Source organism: Erpetoichthys calabaricus, chromosome 8, assembly GCF_900747795.2.
Source record: "Erpetoichthys calabaricus chromosome 8, fErpCal1.3, whole genome shotgun sequence".
Lineage (NCBI taxonomy): Eukaryota > Metazoa > Chordata > Cladistia > Polypteriformes > Polypteridae > Erpetoichthys > Erpetoichthys calabaricus.
In genome coordinates this window covers 161,984,277-162,003,363 of record NC_041401.2, presented here as the reverse complement: position 1 = coordinate 162,003,363, position 19,087 = coordinate 161,984,277, and the positions used below count along the sequence as shown (strand labels likewise).

At 40.2% G+C, this 19,087-nt stretch overlaps 1 protein-coding gene across 5 annotated transcripts in view; it reads left to right on the top strand.

Moving 5' to 3' along the window:
* The window catches only part of LOC114656226 (zinc finger protein 362-like), a 147,286-nt gene that overhangs the window by 74,400 nt on the left and 53,799 nt on the right, over positions 1-19,087 (top strand). Inside the window, exon 1 of one of the 5 annotated variants that reach the window (XM_051930378.1) lies at positions 13,511-13,533. The exons of the other annotated variants lie outside the window; for them this stretch is intronic. The gene's annotated coding sequence lies outside the window, so the exon portion shown is untranslated. Of the gene's footprint in view, positions 1-13,510; positions 13,534-19,087 lie in introns of those variants that run through there. 5 annotated transcript variants of the gene reach the window in all.

Here is a 19,087-nt window from a genome sequence, read left to right as displayed (position 1 = left end):
TAGTTTTGTATAAAGTGGAATACCTGTGTTGGCTGGGATTGGCTCCAGTAGACCCCCGTGACCCTGTGTTAGGATATAGCGGGTTGGAGAATGACTGACTGACTGAAATACCTGATTATAGATTATTTTAGTTAGTTTTTTAAAGGAGGCTCTGGGTGTGAAACGGTTGGCATCATGGAGACCTGCGGTGGGAGGAATCGTCACTGGCCGTTCATTACGGACCATTTGAACCTTTAACATGCCAACATCCTGTCATTACTTTGTACCTGCTTAGAAGGACATCTATGAAAAAAAAAAGAACGTAAGCCGGTCTTAGAGGGAGCGGTAACAGTTGTGGACACTTTTTGTGACTGAAGACAGAGAAGAAAATTAAAATTAGTCAAAACCTTTTATTAATACATACCAGGCAAGGGTAAAATGTCAGAGAAACACAGTCCCAGGACACCGCGCTTCATCTGCCTCGAGCGCAGATGTCCTTGTTCTTTTATACCTTTCTAATCTCCTGATCGTTGACCATGTAAGCAAAAAATAGCATCCTGACTCATTGTACTTTTCCAGTTTTTGTAAAGTCATTACCCTAAAGGTATATTTTCTTGTCACACACATCATCAAAAGAAACTTCCAGAAAGTATACATGCTTTTTGTCACGTACGCAAAACACAAACAAGTTTCATCACTCTGTCCTATTTTCTATACACACATACATTTTGTTCAATTACATCTTTTTATGTTTTCACACTCCTCCCTTTTTGAACAAAAATGATGTGGGCCTATAAATTCTATCTTGAAATGGTTGATGAAGGGGAAGGGGGAGAGAAAATGGAAGAAGCTATACGAGACATGCGCTCATCATGTAGCACATATGCCCTTTCCATAGAGGCGGTAAAGTACTTAGATATTATATAGCGACACAAAGGGATAATACAACAACCAACCAGGAGGAGGAGACAAAATGTCACAACCAAAGAAATGAAAACAGATCTTATCCATTGTCCCCAGGATCCGAAGGAGGATGCAAACCACTGATCCCAGGGATTTGTAATGCCAGAATTAGTGGAAAGTTCTTTAGAGAGAGCAGTGAGGCCTGCCAATGCACGAGTTATTGATCCATCTGGCGCGGTATTATTTGGAATATATGTACAACAAGCATCACCAAACATAGCACAAACACCTCCCTTTTCGGCAAGTAATATGTCCAAGGCTAGACGATTTTGCCAAGTCATCAGAGAAGTACGATCAAGCTGTTCATGTATGCCTTCAATAGCGTCTTTGGTGAAGTTAAGGAAATGTTGCTGGTTATAATAAAGGTAATTAATCCAGTCTACATTCTTATTAATAGTAATTTGGGGTATGATAGATTCAAAACCGGCTGCGACTTGATTCCTAGCTTTAAATCTGTCTGGGACACCCCTAGGGACTCCAATAGCATCTATGTATACTCCAGGGCCATGTAAGGAGATATTAGTAGGCATATGGAAAAGAGAGCGGGTATGTCGGAAATAAAAAGGAGGTGTGAAATAATATGGGGAGTGAGAGGGAGGTAAGGATAGAAGTCCAAAAGGCATAACTAATTGGATTGGAGCACAGGTACCAGACCAGTTAGGGGGAAGGGTGGCAAATAATTTGGACCTACTGCACATCCACCAAATATCTGATCTAGGAGTGGTTTGGGAGAGAAGAAAGGTAGACAGAACGGTGTTCAGAGAAAAATTAACCTGAAAAGTTTGAGAACAGAAAGAAAATGGTAATTCACCTACCCATGTCGCTCCATTAGATTTGAAACATGTATAATTTCCTTCGTGAGTTTGAAACATAGGGGTATCCATGTGACGGGTGGGGGAAAAAAGAATAGATAGATTAGAACACTTTGAACTAGAGAGGGGTTTCTTGGAAGTAGTGAATAAGTACAGAAGGCAGGGCAACCCCACGGGGTCAGAAATGTTAGATAATGGGAAAGGGACTGTAGCTAAATGAGGACGGGCTGCAGCACACGCATAACAATGAGAACGATTAACTTGCTTAGCTGAATAGAGAACCCACTGCAACCACCTATTCTGATCTCCATAACCAGTTTCTACTGAAAAAGTGGATGAAAGGGTAGAAATATTCATAATCCTAACAGGAGAAAAATCTGAACCAAAAGTTGGGGAGATGGGTGTGTGTGCCAGAGAATGAGGGGTGTTAGTAACAGGATCGTCAATCTTAATTAGAAATCTCCCTAAAGGGTCTGTTCCAGATACATATACCCCTAATACATAAATACCTGAGTTACAATGGTTGTCAGCACATACAATGAGAGGCATGTCCTTTTATGATAGAAAACCGATTTTTCAAACCGTATTTTTGGGCCTCAAAAGGTTGATAACCCCAGTCCTCAGTTCCAGTGTTAGCAAAAACCCATTGCCAGTTGTCGCAGTCACTTCCCCTCATACACACGTATTTGTCAGATCCGGTCCACTGAGCTTGTCGACCAGTCCCACAGTTGATAATAGAGCAGAAATCAAACTGCACTGATGTGGTAATTCCCAACGGGAAAGTCAAGGTGACCAGGGCAGTAGACAAGGGAAAAGAAAAACATAGTAGCACAGCAATCAAGGGTGCCATCTCTTGTAATGTGAGGCGTGAATCCAGGCAGGCAATCCTTCAACTTTCACGGCGTGTGGTGTGGATAGAAGAATTTGGAATGATCCTCTCCACCTAGGCTGATGCCAGTGTTTCCTCCGAGTATCTCGAACCAGGATCCAGGTGCCCAAAGGAATTGGTAAATCCTTGGAAAGGGGGCTGGTCCTCCAGGCTTGATCAACCTGCTGGTGGATTTCCTTCAACGAGGTTCGCAAACCTGCAAGACTAGAGAGAAAATCATTGGGAGAAAAGGTTTGTTAGTGTGTTTATGAGTCCAGACTCCATCAGAGAGGGACCCTTCTTTGGACCATTTTCTCCTTTCGATATCCGTGGCTGCATTCTGTAAAGAAATAATTTGATTATCAGGGTCCTGGTCATTTCTCTGTTGGAATAAAGAAATTGGTGTGTTATTATATGCAGCCTCTTTAGCAAAGTGGTCAGCTAAATCATTCCCTTTGCTAGCAGGATCCTGTTTTCCTGTGTGAGCTTGACATTTAACAATCGCTAGCTCCGATGGTTTGGTTATAACTTCTAAAAGGGATTCGATCAATTTCTGATGTTGGATGGGTTTGCCAGTACTGGTCTTAAGTTGTGCTTAAAAGTTATCTATGTAACATACTTAAACGCGTCTTTTCCTTCATGCTTATTATTAACAAGGAAAACATACGTGCTTGAACCTTTATTCGTATCAAGTGTGCTGACCACTGCGTCACCATGCTCTTCCTTTATAGTACCTAAAATACACAACTTCCATTCATATTACAACTAGACACACATTCATATCACAATTAGACACATTCCGCTTATCGCCAAAAAACTTGTCTCCCTTCTCATGTAATATTATTAAAAGAGTATTTTTCCTTCAAACTTGATCAGGGTTTAAAAGGAAAAATACTTTTGTATATTTACAAGCCTTAAACAAAAGTGGAGACATTCATTTGCGCTAAACCAATTACACAAATCGATAATTATCTTTTTCAGTTTTTAGTTAGAGCTCTCCAGTACTGGTCTTAAATCCCCTTAGTTTCCATAGTGTTCCATGATCATGGCAGACTCCAAAAGCATACCTGGAATCTGTATAAATTGTTACGATCTTCCCTTCGGACAGCTGACATGCTTGAGTGAGTGCTACGAGTTCAGCTGTTTTGTGCACTTAGCTTTATGAAATTTGATTTGCTTCCAGCAGGCGGTCCCCTTGGACCACTGCGTAACTGGTTGAGGGCGCTCCATTTTTCAATTGTAGCATTTGACAAAGTACAGAGTACATTCTGATACTCATAGGGATCCCTTTAATACACTCTATAACACACAAAATCACCCAAACCATTTTCAACACACTTCACCCCAGTATTATTCTATATTTACACTATATTTGGAAACAATGCAGCAAAGGAAACAGAAACAAATGGACTCTGAAGAAAAGCAAGTTCAACTCTTCAGGACAAACAAACATAAAACAGCCTCTCATGATGTTAGCTGGTGTTAACACAATCCTGCTCAGCTAAACGGCGCCGGTTTCCAGATCAAGGAGACTTCGTTGGCGAACTGAGTCAGCGACAACAAGGAAAAAAAAACTTCCGTGGCGATCCAATTACGACAACAAGGACAAATCCAACTATCGAGAAACCACACGGTACGATACCACAGCAAGACCGCATTCCCAGAAAAAGGCTACAGTCACAGAGAATATTAACTCACAAGAAAAAAGAAAAGGACAGAAGAAATTTCATGAGAACTACATCCGTGCTTGCTAATACAGCTTCTGTTGTTGCAGCCACAGCACGAAGACACGGAGGAAGTGCTGCGGCCACTGGATCCAGTTTTTTAGAAAAAATAAGTCACCGGTCTTTGTTTATCTCCATGTTGTTGCGTCAGTACTGAATTCATAAATCCCTGCTTTTCGTCCACGAACAAAGTGAATGGACGAGAATGATCAGGCAAACCTAGCGCGGGCACAGATAAAAGAGTAGCTTTGAGGGTACAGAGAGCCTTCTCAGCCAATTGTTGCAACGGCTGTGCTCTTTCAGTAAAATTTAGAACCCACTGTCTGCAGTAGCCCAGAATACCTAAAACAGACATAACCTGTTGTTTTGTTTAGCTGCAGCTTAACCTTAGAAACTTTATGGCCATTTTCCCACAGAAACAGCAACAATTTCTGGGTGTCTATTGTACAATTTTCTTCCGTCGCGATTTCCATCTACATACTGTTTTCCGGCCAAACGCCGTTTAAATTTACTACTTCCGGCCAGACGCCGTCCAAATTTTTGGGCAAGAGCTTAACCAGAAACACAAAGGGCTTCTCTGTATCCCTGAGGCATGACGGTCCATGTCCATCGGCGGTACCGCGTTTGACGAGATCGGGATGTACGGCGGAGATGCCAGCCTCTGCTTCGGGAGACAAAGGATATTGGGCACGGTGCGGGCGGAAGGAGGATTTCGGGTGGATCACCAGAGGCTCACAGTGGGCTATCCTTTGAAACACTACTTTAGTTATTAAATGGTCAGGAGTATCAAAAATACCCGGAGTAATTTGTAACCAGTCTGTTCTTTCAAGGCATTTTTCCACCCATGGCCCTGTTTTCTCCCATTTAACAGTGTGAGATTTAGCTACGGAAAATATGAGGCACTATTCTGCCAAGATAATATATGTGCTGTGAGCATGTAAAATGAACAGAAGCAGCTACCTTTGTGGATGAAATAAAAACACAGTAGATATGAAGGGTTTCGGGGCAAGTACCAGAAATAAGGAAAGATTCTAGTGTAAAATGTCAGGGGCCTGTAAATTGGGAAAAAGACAAGGGGAAAAAGAGTGTAGGGCTTTGAGGAGAATGGTGTGTGGGGAAAAATCTAAAGTCCATGCTGCAAAAGAGGGTTTGGGGTAAGGGGTAATTTGACACAACAACTTTAGGGTTGAACAAAGTATGTCCGCCAGGACGTGACTGGACTTGAAGAGGTTTTGATACTTGAAGAAGATGAGGTTGTCCAGAAGCAGTAAGTACAGTAACAGTTTCGTTCGAAGCAGGGACCTTTGCCAGCTAGCGAGTAGATCAAGTGGCACCAGTGTCGATTAAGAAAACAGTCTCAGTGCCATCAACGAACAATGTCAGTAAAGGATCAGTCTCTGAATTATGAGTGAGCAAAGGTAGTTGAAAAGAGTGGCTGGAGGTCCCAGCGTTTTCCTATGGCCAGTATTGTTAGTCAAGGGTGTCAGAGGAAACAGGTGGAATAAGGGGAGGTGGGGGTTGTTGCTGTCTGTGAGGGCACTCTCGACGAAAATGTCCAGTTTCACCACAGGCGTAGCAAGAGAAGGAATTAGCAGTGGAAATTAAGGGAGAGGGAATAAAAGGATTCTTAGTGTGGTCAACAGGAGGAGCTCTAAAACCACCTCGTCCTCTTCCTCGTCCTCGTCCCCTAAAGCCATATCCTCGACCTTGGTCAGGAGCATTCCTGGTATAATAGTTCATCTGTGCTGCCAATAATTTGGCATGAGAGTCCGATTCGGCCTGTTCAGCATGTCGTTTGACTTCATCAAACGTGGCACTTTCCCACTCAATACAGGAAGTGCGGACTTTGTTTTGTATATCAAGGCGCAAGCCGGAAACAAAAGGTGGAACTGCAGCTCGGGTGCGGTCATCAGCATTTCCCAAGCCCGAGTGATTAGCCATAAGGTCTTGAATCCTATGTGCCCATTCATCAACCGTCTCGTCTTTCTTTTGTTTTGCAGCAGAAATAAGGGACCAGTCCGTTCCTTTTTTATATTTTTCTGCAATATTTTGTCTCAACGCCTCCCATTGTGGGTTAAATTCGCCTTCTCCACCTATCCCCTGTCCTCGAGTTAAAGCTGGGTTCCATACCCATGGAATGTCATTGCGGACACCCCTGCTAACAGTGGCCCATGTGGTCCCAAACTTTCGACGAAGTACCTGGGTCCATTCAGCAGCATTAGGCTTATACATGCTATCTAACTGATCAAGTTGTTCAACAAATTTTAGTCCTCCTACTTCCTTTGGATCTGGAAGTGCATTCACGACATCTTTTAGTTCTTGGATGTCCCAATTCCGATTTATCATAACTGTTGTGGGATTTTGGGGTCCAGCTGGATGGGCAGGGTTATAATGGGGATTGGGAACTTCTATTAAAGGGCAAGTAAGTGAAGGATTAGAGGAGAAAAAAGTTGGAGCTGGTCTGTGAGTGGAGGTTTGACTTCGAGTGCATTTGGAGACGGGGGTTTGTCTAGTACAGGGTGGGTCATCACGATGGGTTGAGGGGTCATAGTGATCTGTGCCTGGGGAATCATCGGGAGAAACTTCTGCTAGTTGTAGTGCAGGGGGGGGCAGTCGGAATGGGGGATAGAGGAGGGGATAATGGAGGTGTCTGAGGTTGGTTCTGAGGAGGGGAAAAAAATAATAGGATAAATCTAAACCTGTCTTCTTTACTATAAATTTTCTAGGAGACCCATTTTTACGGGGCGTCTGTTGATCCTCCGAAAATAATCCTTCCAGCACTAATGATTTTGATCCCCCTGTGCGGCGATTAACAGGCTTACTGTTATAAGTTCCCATTTTGTTCCCTTGCCCTCCCGGGTTCTGTATTTAATTTTCCAACTATATACTGATTCGCCTAATCCCTTGTACGTATGAATCAGCAAGGCATTAAGTGTGCCACTCACTAAACCTAAACTGTTCCCTTCTTAGTTCCAAGGGGAGACACCTAACTATCAACTGATCCAGTTCCCAGGAGAACACGGTTTTGTTGCTTCTTCCGTATGTAGATTTATTTATTCCTTCCTAACAGCAATCCTGCAATCTGTGCTCTTTTCGGTTTATATTTCCATACCACCCCGTTACTCGTCCCGTTAGCCTGTCCGCTCACATCCCCGGATTCCAGCTCAGGTGACTTCGTGTCCGATTCGGTTCAAGTCTCCATCACCTTAAGCAACCCGTTGAGATATGAGTATGACTAGACGGTCAACAGGAAACTCGCCCTCCCGTTATTTAGAAAATAAAAAAATATTCGGAAATCCCCCGGTGCTTACCCCAGTCTGGAAGTGTGCAAGCTCTGTCTGGAAATCCGTTCAGTCACTGTGGATGTAGCAAAGAGGAGACCAGGGGCTCCTCACGCAAGAACTGTTTCAGGACAGGGCAGTCCTAACTTTTGCCGGAGCTGCATGCTCTGCTGCCGGATATCTCAAGTTAACGGCAGTCCGCTGTTAAGACGGATCACTGAAATGGTCTCGCTAGAGGAGTCGACCGGCCGTCTCTTGCCCCACGTCCGGCGCCAAAAACTGTGGACACTTTTTGTGACTGAAGACAGAGAAGAAAATTAAAATTAGTCAAAACCTTTTATTAATACATACCAGGCAAGGGTAAAATGTCAGAGAAACACAGTCCCAGGACACCGCGCTTCATCTGCCTCGAGCGCAGATGTCCTTGTTCTTTTATACCTTTCTAATCTCCTGATCGTTGACCATGTAAGCAAAAAATAGCATCCTGACTCATTGTACTTTTCCAGTTTTTGTAAAGTCATTACCCTAAAGGTATATTTTCTTGTCACACACATCATCAAAAGAAACTTCCAGAAAGTATACATGCTTTTTGTCACGTACGCAAAACACAAACAAGTTTCATCACTCTGTCCTATTTTCTATACACACATACATTTTGTTCAATTACATCTTTTTATGTTTTCACACAGTTTATGGGGAAGCTGAGGAATTTTCCTGAAAATAGGGATACCTATATGTGTGCATGCCAGTAACAATGCACCCGATAGATGGATGAAGTAAGCAAGATTTCCACCTTAAAATTAGGCTTTATGTAGTGTAATGTCTTTTCAGTGTCCCTGATTGGGTTATGCCTATCCATCATTAAGGATTGGTCAGGAAAATGGTCCCAGCATAGAAAAATAAGAGTTGCCCAGCAGAACAAATAAACAAATTTGTTTTTGTGCTACTGTGCTTCCATTTTTCAACAGCTGGTCCATTTGGGTATGTTACAGTTACAGGAAGTTTGAATTTGAGGGGCCAGTACATGGGGCATCACATGCACATTGTATCTTTTCTTTACTGTTGCATAGTTCAAAGGACACTCCGGTTATTCAGTTTGCTGTTTTCAATCTGTATGTCTTGCAGTGCATCTTACTGCAGTGGTTTGTGCTTTCATCTCACTCGTTCATTACAGGCTTTTTACAATACTGTTGAGTCAATGTTAATTAATGCCACATCAAAATTGTACCAGTGGGAGCTGTAAACCACCGTATGAGCAACTTGTGTGTCAGGCAGTATTATGAGACAAGTAAATCAGCAAATCAGAAGTGAGGAAATAACAGGTAATGAATATTTAAGCAGTAATATAACCGCATAATGAAAGCAGCAATCAAATGTTTCATTCAAATGCATGTTCTTCTGGGTTTTGCAGAAAGTTCCTTATGTAGCATAGCTATTTTCATTTTTTGGTGTTGGAATATTATTAATGGTATCTGCCAAAACAAATTGCGCATTTTGTTTTACTATTTAAAAGCTCACTTTTAAATTTCATAACACTTATATAATAAGTAAAGTATACAAGTAAATAAATTTGTTGTGTCAAGTGCTTCATCCCAGACAGGTTATTTATCGGTCCAGATACCATATACTAAGTGTAGTGACTATATTGCATTTAAAGCAAACAATTTCTGAAAACAGAGGCACGGCCTTTCCTATTAGCCACACTTTTAGGTAAAATCAAGACTTCACAACCTTTCTTTCTTTGTTTACCATTAGCACCTTTGGTTAACTGAAACATTTCAAAGTACCAACCTTTTTTGTATTAAGTGTTAAGTAATTATTGTATTTGGGTGGGTGGGTAAACGTCTTTTTTTTTTTTTTTATGTACACCTAATTTTTTAAATAATTTTTTTTTGTAATGTATGAACAATAGTGTGTTTTGGTATGGACTAAAAATGAAAAAACTCTGAAAGTTTTCATACTTTTAATTAATAAAAATACACAGTTTACAGCTGAAATTTTATGTGTAGCATTTCCACCCAGGGGAACAACAAATGGAGTTTTATTGCCTTTGGGTGGTTTCAACATAGGGTTCAAAATCAATTCTACAGTCATTGTGGACTATATAATTAATCTTAATATTTGCACAAGCTAAGTTAATTTACTAACACTTTCTGTCCTTTAGCTGAAAAATAAACACTGCTAAAACCAATACTAAAACATTCAAATATTATCATATCATTGTCAAATGAATTTATGCAAAAAACGAAAAAATTCAAATTTTTTTTATTGACACAAACTCTTAGAAGCTTCTTTTATAAAAACCCACTTTTCAAATCAGATTTTTTTAGGAAATCACTTAGTCAGATCTGTGACATTTACTGTTATGAAAATACATCATTATATGGGGGAGGCATTAGCTGGTTAATGACACCTATGGAAGAAAAATATTTAATGGACAAGTAAAATGATCCCATATTGTAATTGTCTGGAACTCCTCATGCTTTCATTTTCTAAGTCTTCCCCATCTTTATTTTAGATTTGTTGTGTCTTCGAGTCAGATCAAGTGACTTTGCTGTCATACCATCCATAGGCAGTGTTGCAGCATACATACTGTGGTACGAAGTAACATTATCCTGGACCACAGTACAACATACATAAACAGAGGACAATGGCAAGAAAAGTAGAGAACTATATTATGCTATAAGTAATGGGTAAATGAATATATAGTAATAAATTGAAATAGATAAATAAATAACTGCATAAACAAATAGAATATAGAATGTGGTGAGAATGGGAGAGGTAGGCTTGCTCGCTTTCCTCAGCCACAGAAGGAAGTGGAGATGCTGCTGCACCTACTTGGCTATTCAGGTGGCGTTAATTGACCGAGAAAGGTGAGCTGCCAGGTGTACATCAAGTAATTTGGTACTCCTGATCAGTTCTATTGCAGAGCCCTCAGTGTACAATGATGTGCAAAAAGCATAGGCCTTCCTGAAGTCAACAATCATCTCTTTCGTCTTGTACAAATTAAAAGACAGATTTTTTACTCTGGCACCAGTCTGCCAATTGCCAAATCTCTATTCTATACACTGACTCGTCCCCATTGCTGATGAGACCAACCACCTTTGGGTCATCAGCAAACTTATTGATGGTGCTAGAGCTCTACACAACCATTCAATCGTGCGACAGCAGAGTGAACAAAAGTAGGCCAAGTACGTGGCCCTGGGGGCATTGGATTTGGGGTCACAAGTTCTCAGTGTGATGGTGCTGGAGATGGTGTTTCTGGTTAGGACTGCCTTGGAATCTCTCTGTCTGGAAGTCCAGGATCCACTGGAAACAGCGAAGTGTTAAGAAACTTTAAGGCTACTTTTGGTTTATAAAATGTTATTTTTATTATTATTAAATCAAACTTGTGGATTGTAATGCATTCTCATAACTGGAAACTGCATCGCTTTTGCTCCTGTACTATCCAGATATATGTAATTTTTGCTTTTACTCGCCACATTTAGTGATTACGTTATTGTAATGAACATCAGTTTGACTTCAAAAACACAACAAACAATATAAATGTAGTTTGTGCTAATTTGATTTTGGCAATTAAGTATTCTCTTTTAGCAGTTACACGAACTGTGACTCTCCAAGATTATGCTCTTCTGTTGACTCATTAAATGTTGAACAGAACAAAGTAAATTGGTTATAAATTGGATGAGTAGCTACAATCAGAGGGTGAATATGAAGTCTCCATTCATTTAACAAGGCTATATATGGTGCTGTATTAAAAGGTGATTAGCCTAGCCAACATTTCAACTCCCTCATTAAAAAATGCCACATTACTGGTTAAAATGATTGTAACTGATAGTTGAGTGGTCACAACATCATACTCTCAAAGCAAGCATGAATTGAATATTTTTTTTATTTCTGAACTGATTTTCAAAGCAGATAGTAGTGTTAATAATTAAAACTTTTTTGACCTTAAAAGTGCAGTGGAATACTTAATGCTTTATAAGGTGTCACTACAACTGCAACAACTTCTCCCTCACCTCCTTCTTTCTGCCTTCATTTGCGCATGCTTGTACTGATTTTAATTTGTGTGTGTTCTCTTACATACCACTCCATAACTCCTTATGTACCCTATGTTGACAGCCATTGCATTATATGATTGACCTGAGCTAGCTTAAGTGCCTTCAGTGGTGTTAGATCTAGTTCTGCTGCCGTCTGAGCTTTAAAACATCACAAGGCCCAAAGGCATGCATTTTTTCTGCAGTTAAGAACTTCCATGACATACAGAAACATGTCAAGATCCTGTTGTTTTTTTCTGTTGTATTCCTTTGATCTGCAAAGCCAGTTACTTTACTTACCAAAGACAAAAATTTATTTTGCAGTTGTTTTAAACTTTGTCATTTCTAGGGCATTAATAAGACTTGACAGGAGACACTCACTACTAACACTTTCCATGTGCTGCTTACAAGCCTGTGTTTGCTCCTGTTCAAGAGTTTATTATTCCTTTTGCAATATATGTCAGAACCTATTATGCTTTTTATTATTTTTTTTATCAAGTTAGTATTTGCCTGTTTAATGTCAAGGTTGGAAAAATATAAGGTCAAACATACTTCTAGAAAGCACCATGCCCTTTTTAGAATGAATTTTGTGGTGAAAGTGAAAGCCTCGCTTTTTGAGATGTCCGCTAATAGTACGAGTATACTCCTCCATTGGTGAAAAGTGTGACAGAAACAAAAGCAATGCTTTAAAAAATAAACCCATTCATTGCCACCCCACTTAGTCCATTTTTGGTCATGTGTAATACAGTCTATTCTAGTTACATAGGGCACAAGGACTAAACAAGCCCTGGATGGGGCAATAGTCCATCATAGGACACAGTCATTCACACAACTACAGGGGTGCATTTAGAGTGCACTTTGTTAGAATGTTGGAGAAAACCAGCATCACCTAACCAGACAAGGAAAATGTTCAAATTTCACATGGAGTGTGCTCAAGCATTAATCATTATTCTGCAATGTTGCCCAGAAAAATGAAAACATAAAGTGACTGTCCTCATTTTATATTGCGCTTTGTTCCTGAACCCACGTAGGACTTTCTTATTGCTGACTCTTTTGGAAAATGTTATATGCATATTTGGCATTTTCATTTCATCCATTTCAAACATGCCACTTTGTCAGGAAGGTGCTTCAATTGAAAGAAAAATAATTCCTTAAGAGTGATGTTCAAACAACAACCCCATGACTAAAATTAGTGCTGTAGTCGGTGTTTAAACAAACTTGATATTTTTAAACAGCTTTTAATGCAACTATTGGGAATATATTTTTCTTCAAGATGTTGAGTCTGAGAAACTTTATTCTGATTCTGTTGTGGCTTTGGGTCTGTCGGACCTATTCCTGTCAGTGTTTCCAAATTCCTTTTGATGGTTTTAGAAACTACTCAATAATACCTTGGCTTAATTTGCAGTTTTTTAAAGGACACACCAGTACTTTTAAAGGTTATGATGGTCTGTCTGTCTTCCTTTCTTAATTGCCTTTTTCTTGCCATTATAATAGTAATGTACAGTAAAATATTGTCCATAAAATCCTTCAGAGGGTATTGCAACATAGTTTGTCCCAATACTGCTTTTATACAGACAGTGGGTTTGTGGTTAATCCACAAAAGCCAGGACACTTGTTGAACTTGTTTACATCAACTTTCAAGGCTTAATTAACTTCCATTGTTACAGAAAAACTGCGAATTGTTACCGTTACTTGCTCCCTAAAAATGCCTTTTTGTATTTCTCTGACAATCACATTATTTTTCAGTTTTTGGTAATCTAAACTTTTTGTTTTGTTTTGTTTTTTTTTATGCTGGTTTACTGCTTAGTATTGTATAATTTTAGGTTACATACTGGACTTGAAATGCTTAAGTTTCAATTAAAACTGGAAGTAGATGGTGTATATATGAAACATACCGTGTATACATCATATGTGCATGTGTCTGTGTTTGTACAATATATATAAACCAACATTTATGTATATAGCACTTTCCAATGCAAAGTATAATTAAAGATGCTTTACAAATGTTAGTAAGTGGAAACAATAGAAAAAAAAATTAACAAATCCATATTACTAACCGAGAATGCTAAACCGGATGATGGACGCAGGCACATCCGGCAATGGGCCGTAGCTGCAAAAAGACGTACTGCGCAGGCGCAAAAAGAGTCCGCGAGAGTCGGCTGAGGAGCCGAGAAAGGCGGACAAAAGAGGGCGAGAGAGGCGGATGAGGGGCCGCGAGAGGCGGACAAGACCACAGAAAAAAGGAGTGAGCACAGGAAAAATGGAGAAATGAGGCGCAACGAGCACCGAAAAAAGGAAAAGGCACATAAAAAAGTAGTCAAACGCAGGCAAAGCACGAAACACATTGCACACGAAACTAGACCCAAAAAAAAAAAAAAAAAAGAGGCTCGCGCACAACAGCAAGGCACCCCCCCCCCCCCCCCCCCCCCACAGGCACCGGACGGGACACACACCAAGAGGGGGATTCAACAAGCCCATGGAACACAAAAAAAAAAACACAAAACCACCCCACAGACCCTACAAGCAAGGGACGGGACACACACAAAAAGGGGGATTCAACAAGACACAGGAACACAAAAAGAAAGAAGACGCTCGCGCGACAACAATCCTCAACCACATCCCCACACACACACACATCCATAAGAAGTGACACCCAAAGCCACATATTCTAAAGTGAACATCAACACCTTCACATTAGACAGCATAGGTGTCAGCATTGGTGGATCTCCTTACAATAAAGCACTATTAACCGTTCAACTGCAGAAAAGGAAACATATTAACAGTGACTGCGATCCTCCTTATTACTTATCCATATTTTGCATGCTGAGAAAGAAACAAGTCATGAATACACAGTCACGGGTACAAAACGAAAAGGAAAGGATAACAGGAACAAACACATGAACACGAAAGAAACAACAAAATAGACGGCTATGCAGCATAGGTGGATCTCATTACAATAAGGCACTATTAACCGTTCAACCGCAGAAAAGGCTCCGTATTAACAGTGAGTGCAATACTCCTTATTACTTATCCATATTTCTAAAAGAAAAAATGTCTCGACTCCAAAAACGCAAAGCTCAACTAAAGCTTCTAACTAACGATGTACCTAAAAGTAAAAACTTTATGAACTGCATTAGATCCTACAATAGTTCATTTGCTTTTGCATCTACAGGAGTAAATATCAGGCCACCAAAAGGCAATGGCCCATACTGCTTTCGCATATGTGCACAAATACTGCATCGCATTGGAACAGTGCACCCTGAAACAAATCAACAACGCAAATATGCACAAATCTACATCCTAGATCCACATGACGCAAACTATCAATCAAAGTGCTGCATCGCAACAGGCACGGATTCAAAACGAAACACCTCCCGTCTCAGACATACGTTAATGGCAGCGAAGGCTACAACGGGCTTCTCACACAGCACAGGCAAATCGATTACAGCTCCAAAACAACACGTCCCAAATACTACACATGCAACAACGCGCCTCTCAAACGGCACAAGCAAAACATACACCAGGAAAATTCATTCGGATTAATGAATGTCATTTGCAATCATTGTCATTCAGTTCACTTCCCTGAAGAAACAACTGGCAATACAAGTTATACATTTACACGTTGTTGTCAAAAGGGTCAAATTAGACTGCCTTCTTTACATTCATATACTGAATATCTACGGAAGCTTATAACTGACGATGTACCTGAAAGTGAAATCTTTATCAACTACATTAGATCCTACAAATCGGTATCCACTATGAACATTAACGGTGGCACTGCACGTGACATCCGTCTTGAAAAAATGTTATTTATTGATGAATGTTCAATGGCATGAAGTCACTTACTCAACACCATTCATAAACTTCTACAAACGTTTATGAATAATAATATTCGATTTGGAGGAAAGGTACTTTTATGAGGAGGAGATTTTAGACAGTGATTAGCTATTCTTCCAGATGCCATGCACTCAGCTATTGTTCAGTGCACCTTAAAATACGCAGACAATTGGCATTGCTTTCAAAAGATACAGTTAGTAAAAAAGATACGATGTCCAGAACCAGATCATAACAATTGCTTATTACAACTGAGAGATGGTACACTCACCAATACAGATGGACTTCAGCCACATATTATTACAATTCCTCAAGCCTTTATCTGCGACGACTTAGTTACAGAGAGATTTGGAACAGCAATCTCATTAGACCAAATGCCCCTTTTAACACAACACACTATATTATGTCCAAAAAATATTAATGTGGAAAACATAAATACCCAAGTCATTCCATTACTTCCTGGAGAGACACAACTCTTTCTAAGCTCTGACAAACTTGACTCTGATCACAACAATAACCATCTTAAATAACCTTACAAGTTCTGAGCTGGAATTACCTTTTACACTTAAACGGCATGTACAAAGAAATTTTCAAATAAACCTTTACACTGTGCCACACACTTTATTGTTTGCTTTCTATTTGCATCATCTACACCGTCACACTATTCTATATCTCATTCATACATCACGCTCTTTGTCATTCCCAACACCAGGGGTTGGCGAGCGAAGCGAGCAGGGGGCGGAGCCCCCTAGTATTCTAAGAGTCAGATGGTCAGTGAGAAAACAAAAAACAAGAATAGAGCTCCAGTGGAGAAAAAAACCTCTGGGGTTCCACGATCAAAAGCCCACCAAGATCCTGCTTAGTATCTGTTTTATATCTAAGATACAAAAAAAGAATAAAAAAGAGATCCATCAAGGTCAGGACCTCCATATTTTCTTTCTTCCACCAGCCTCAGGGGATTTTGTCTAAATGATGGTGGCACAGGGCTGCCACTGGATGCCAAGATGAGAAAATAAAAAGGCAAACCATGCCATTACTCTCAAATTTAACACAAAGCCAGATTTTAAAAAAGTACTTTTTAAGATTTGATTTAAACAACTCTAAAGTGCTGGCCTGACATATCTCAACAGGTAGATTATTCCAAAGGTTTGGAGCATAGAAACTAAAAGCATTCTCACTGTTTTTAATGTTTTGCTCTTGGAAAAGCAAGCAAAGTAGTATTTAAGGATTTAATGTTACATTCAGGAATGTAAGGCGACAGACATTTCAAAATATATGAAGGTGTAGCACTATTCAAGGCCTTATAAATAATTAGTAATATTTTAAAATTGATTATGAAAGATGCAGGCAGACAGTGTAAAGATACTGTTACTGGTGCAATGTGATTAGAATTCTTCCTTTTAGTTGGGATTCTTGCAGGTCCATTGTGCACCAACTATAAATGTTTTTTATATTCACCGGTCTAAAAGAGGCCCCTCGCGGATCTATGGCTCAGACACGTCGATTCCAAGTATATTGACATCTGACTGTGTTCACTGGCGTAACGCTAGGGCTGTCTAAGGAATAAACATGGGCCATCTTCATCCTCTTCAGGAAGTGTCTGCTCCCTACACTCCCGGCTGTTCCAACTTTAGGCTCGGCCTTTTGAACACTCGCTCCATTACTAACAAGATCTCGCTGATTAATGACCTCATCTCCCTGAACCAAGTGGACATGTTTCTTCTTACAGAAACTTGGCAACAACCTGGTGACTATTTACATTTAAACTTGCTGTCTCCCCCAGGCTATAGCCACATATCTAAACCTAGGTTAACAGGAAAATGAGGTGGCCTGGCTGTGGTTTATAGATCTACCTTGACAATGAAGGAACTCTCCTTTTTTGAAGTCACATATTTTGAATATATTACTGTTAAAATGGTTTCCTCCCCTCCTGTACTGCTGTTATTAGTTTATCGCCCTCCCAAATCTGTGGTGAACGTTCTGTGTGAATTTAATGAACTTCTCACTGTAATCTCATCTCTTTGCCCTGCTGTAATTTTACTTGGTGATTTTAATATTCATGTTGATATCAACTGCTCTATTACAGCTGAATTTATCTTAACTTTGGATTGTTTTGACTTGACACAGCATGTGGATTTCCCCACTCATACTCAGGGTCATATTCTTGACTTGCTTTGTTCAAATGGCTTGAATAATGTCTCTGTCTCAGGTTCACTCTCTGGTATTTCAGATCATAAGATTATTGAATGTAACTTTAGCATTATTACCACTACATCTGTCAAGAAAAAGTCTGTCTCCTATTGCAGCATTAGGTCTGTTAATTCTGATTTGTTTGCTGCTTCTCTTCTGTCTTCGTCTCTTTTTGAATTGCATAGTCTTCCTTCTTTATAAGAAAACGGGCCTCATAGTTCATTCATAGCTTTACACTGAGCACATACTTAAACATAGGGATGCCCTTAACACTGCTTGCTCCAACTATTATTCCTCTGTCATAAATGGTGCTAAGTCTAGGCCTATAACTCTTTTTAGAACTGTTAATAAACTCCTCCAACCCCCTCCTCTAGCATGCCCCAATACAGCTGAACAGTGTCAGGCTTTCTTACATTTCTTTAATACCAAAATTGATCAAATCTATCACAAGTTTCCCCTCCACACCACAGTCACTCACTCATTCTGATCTGCCATCTCCATCATCAAGACTTGCTTGTTTCTCACCTGTTGACTCTCTTGCCATCTCTGAACTTACAGTATTAATAAGTCTAATGCCTTCTCCTGTCTGCTTGATCCTGCCCCCACTTCTCTGCTTAAGACATGCGCATCCATAATTAGTATTCCTGTTGCCTCATTGGTAGTATGTTTCAGTTCAGGTTCTGTCCCTACTGTCCTCAAAACTGCTGCAGTTACCCCAATCCTTAAAAAAACCTTACCTGGATCCTTCTTCTCTCTCCAGTTACAGGCCTATCTCTAATCTCCCTTTTTTGGCTAAGGTGATGGAATGCGTGGTTGCTACACAACTCCATGCTTTTCTTGTAGATAATACACTCTATGAGCCTTTTCAGTCTGGCTTTCGTACACAGCACTGAGACAGCTCTTCTCTGTGTAGTCAATGATCTTCTCCGGTCTGCAGATTGCAGTTCCCTTAATATTCTCCTCCTTCTTGACTTAAGTGCAGCATTTGACACTGTTAACCATGAAATCCTCCTGTCACATCGCTCTGCTGTAGGCATCTCTGGCTTAGTCCTTCAATGGCTCACATCTTATCTTTCTAATAGGCAACAGTTTGTCACACTCGGCCAATATAAATCCTCCACCTCACCTGTGTCGCATGGTGTCCCTCAGGGTTCAGTCCTTGGGCCATTACTTTTTCTAATTTATATCCTTCCTTTGGGTCAGATTATTCGCAGACATGGCCTTAACTTCCACTGTTATGCAGACAATATACAGTTATATCTTAGTACAGACTCCCCTACAGATTCACCTCCCAGCACACTCATGGAATGCATCACTGATCTTAAGCTATGGATGGAAAATAACTTTCTCAAACTTAATGCCAATAAAACTGAAGTGTTACTGGTAGGTCCAAAATCCC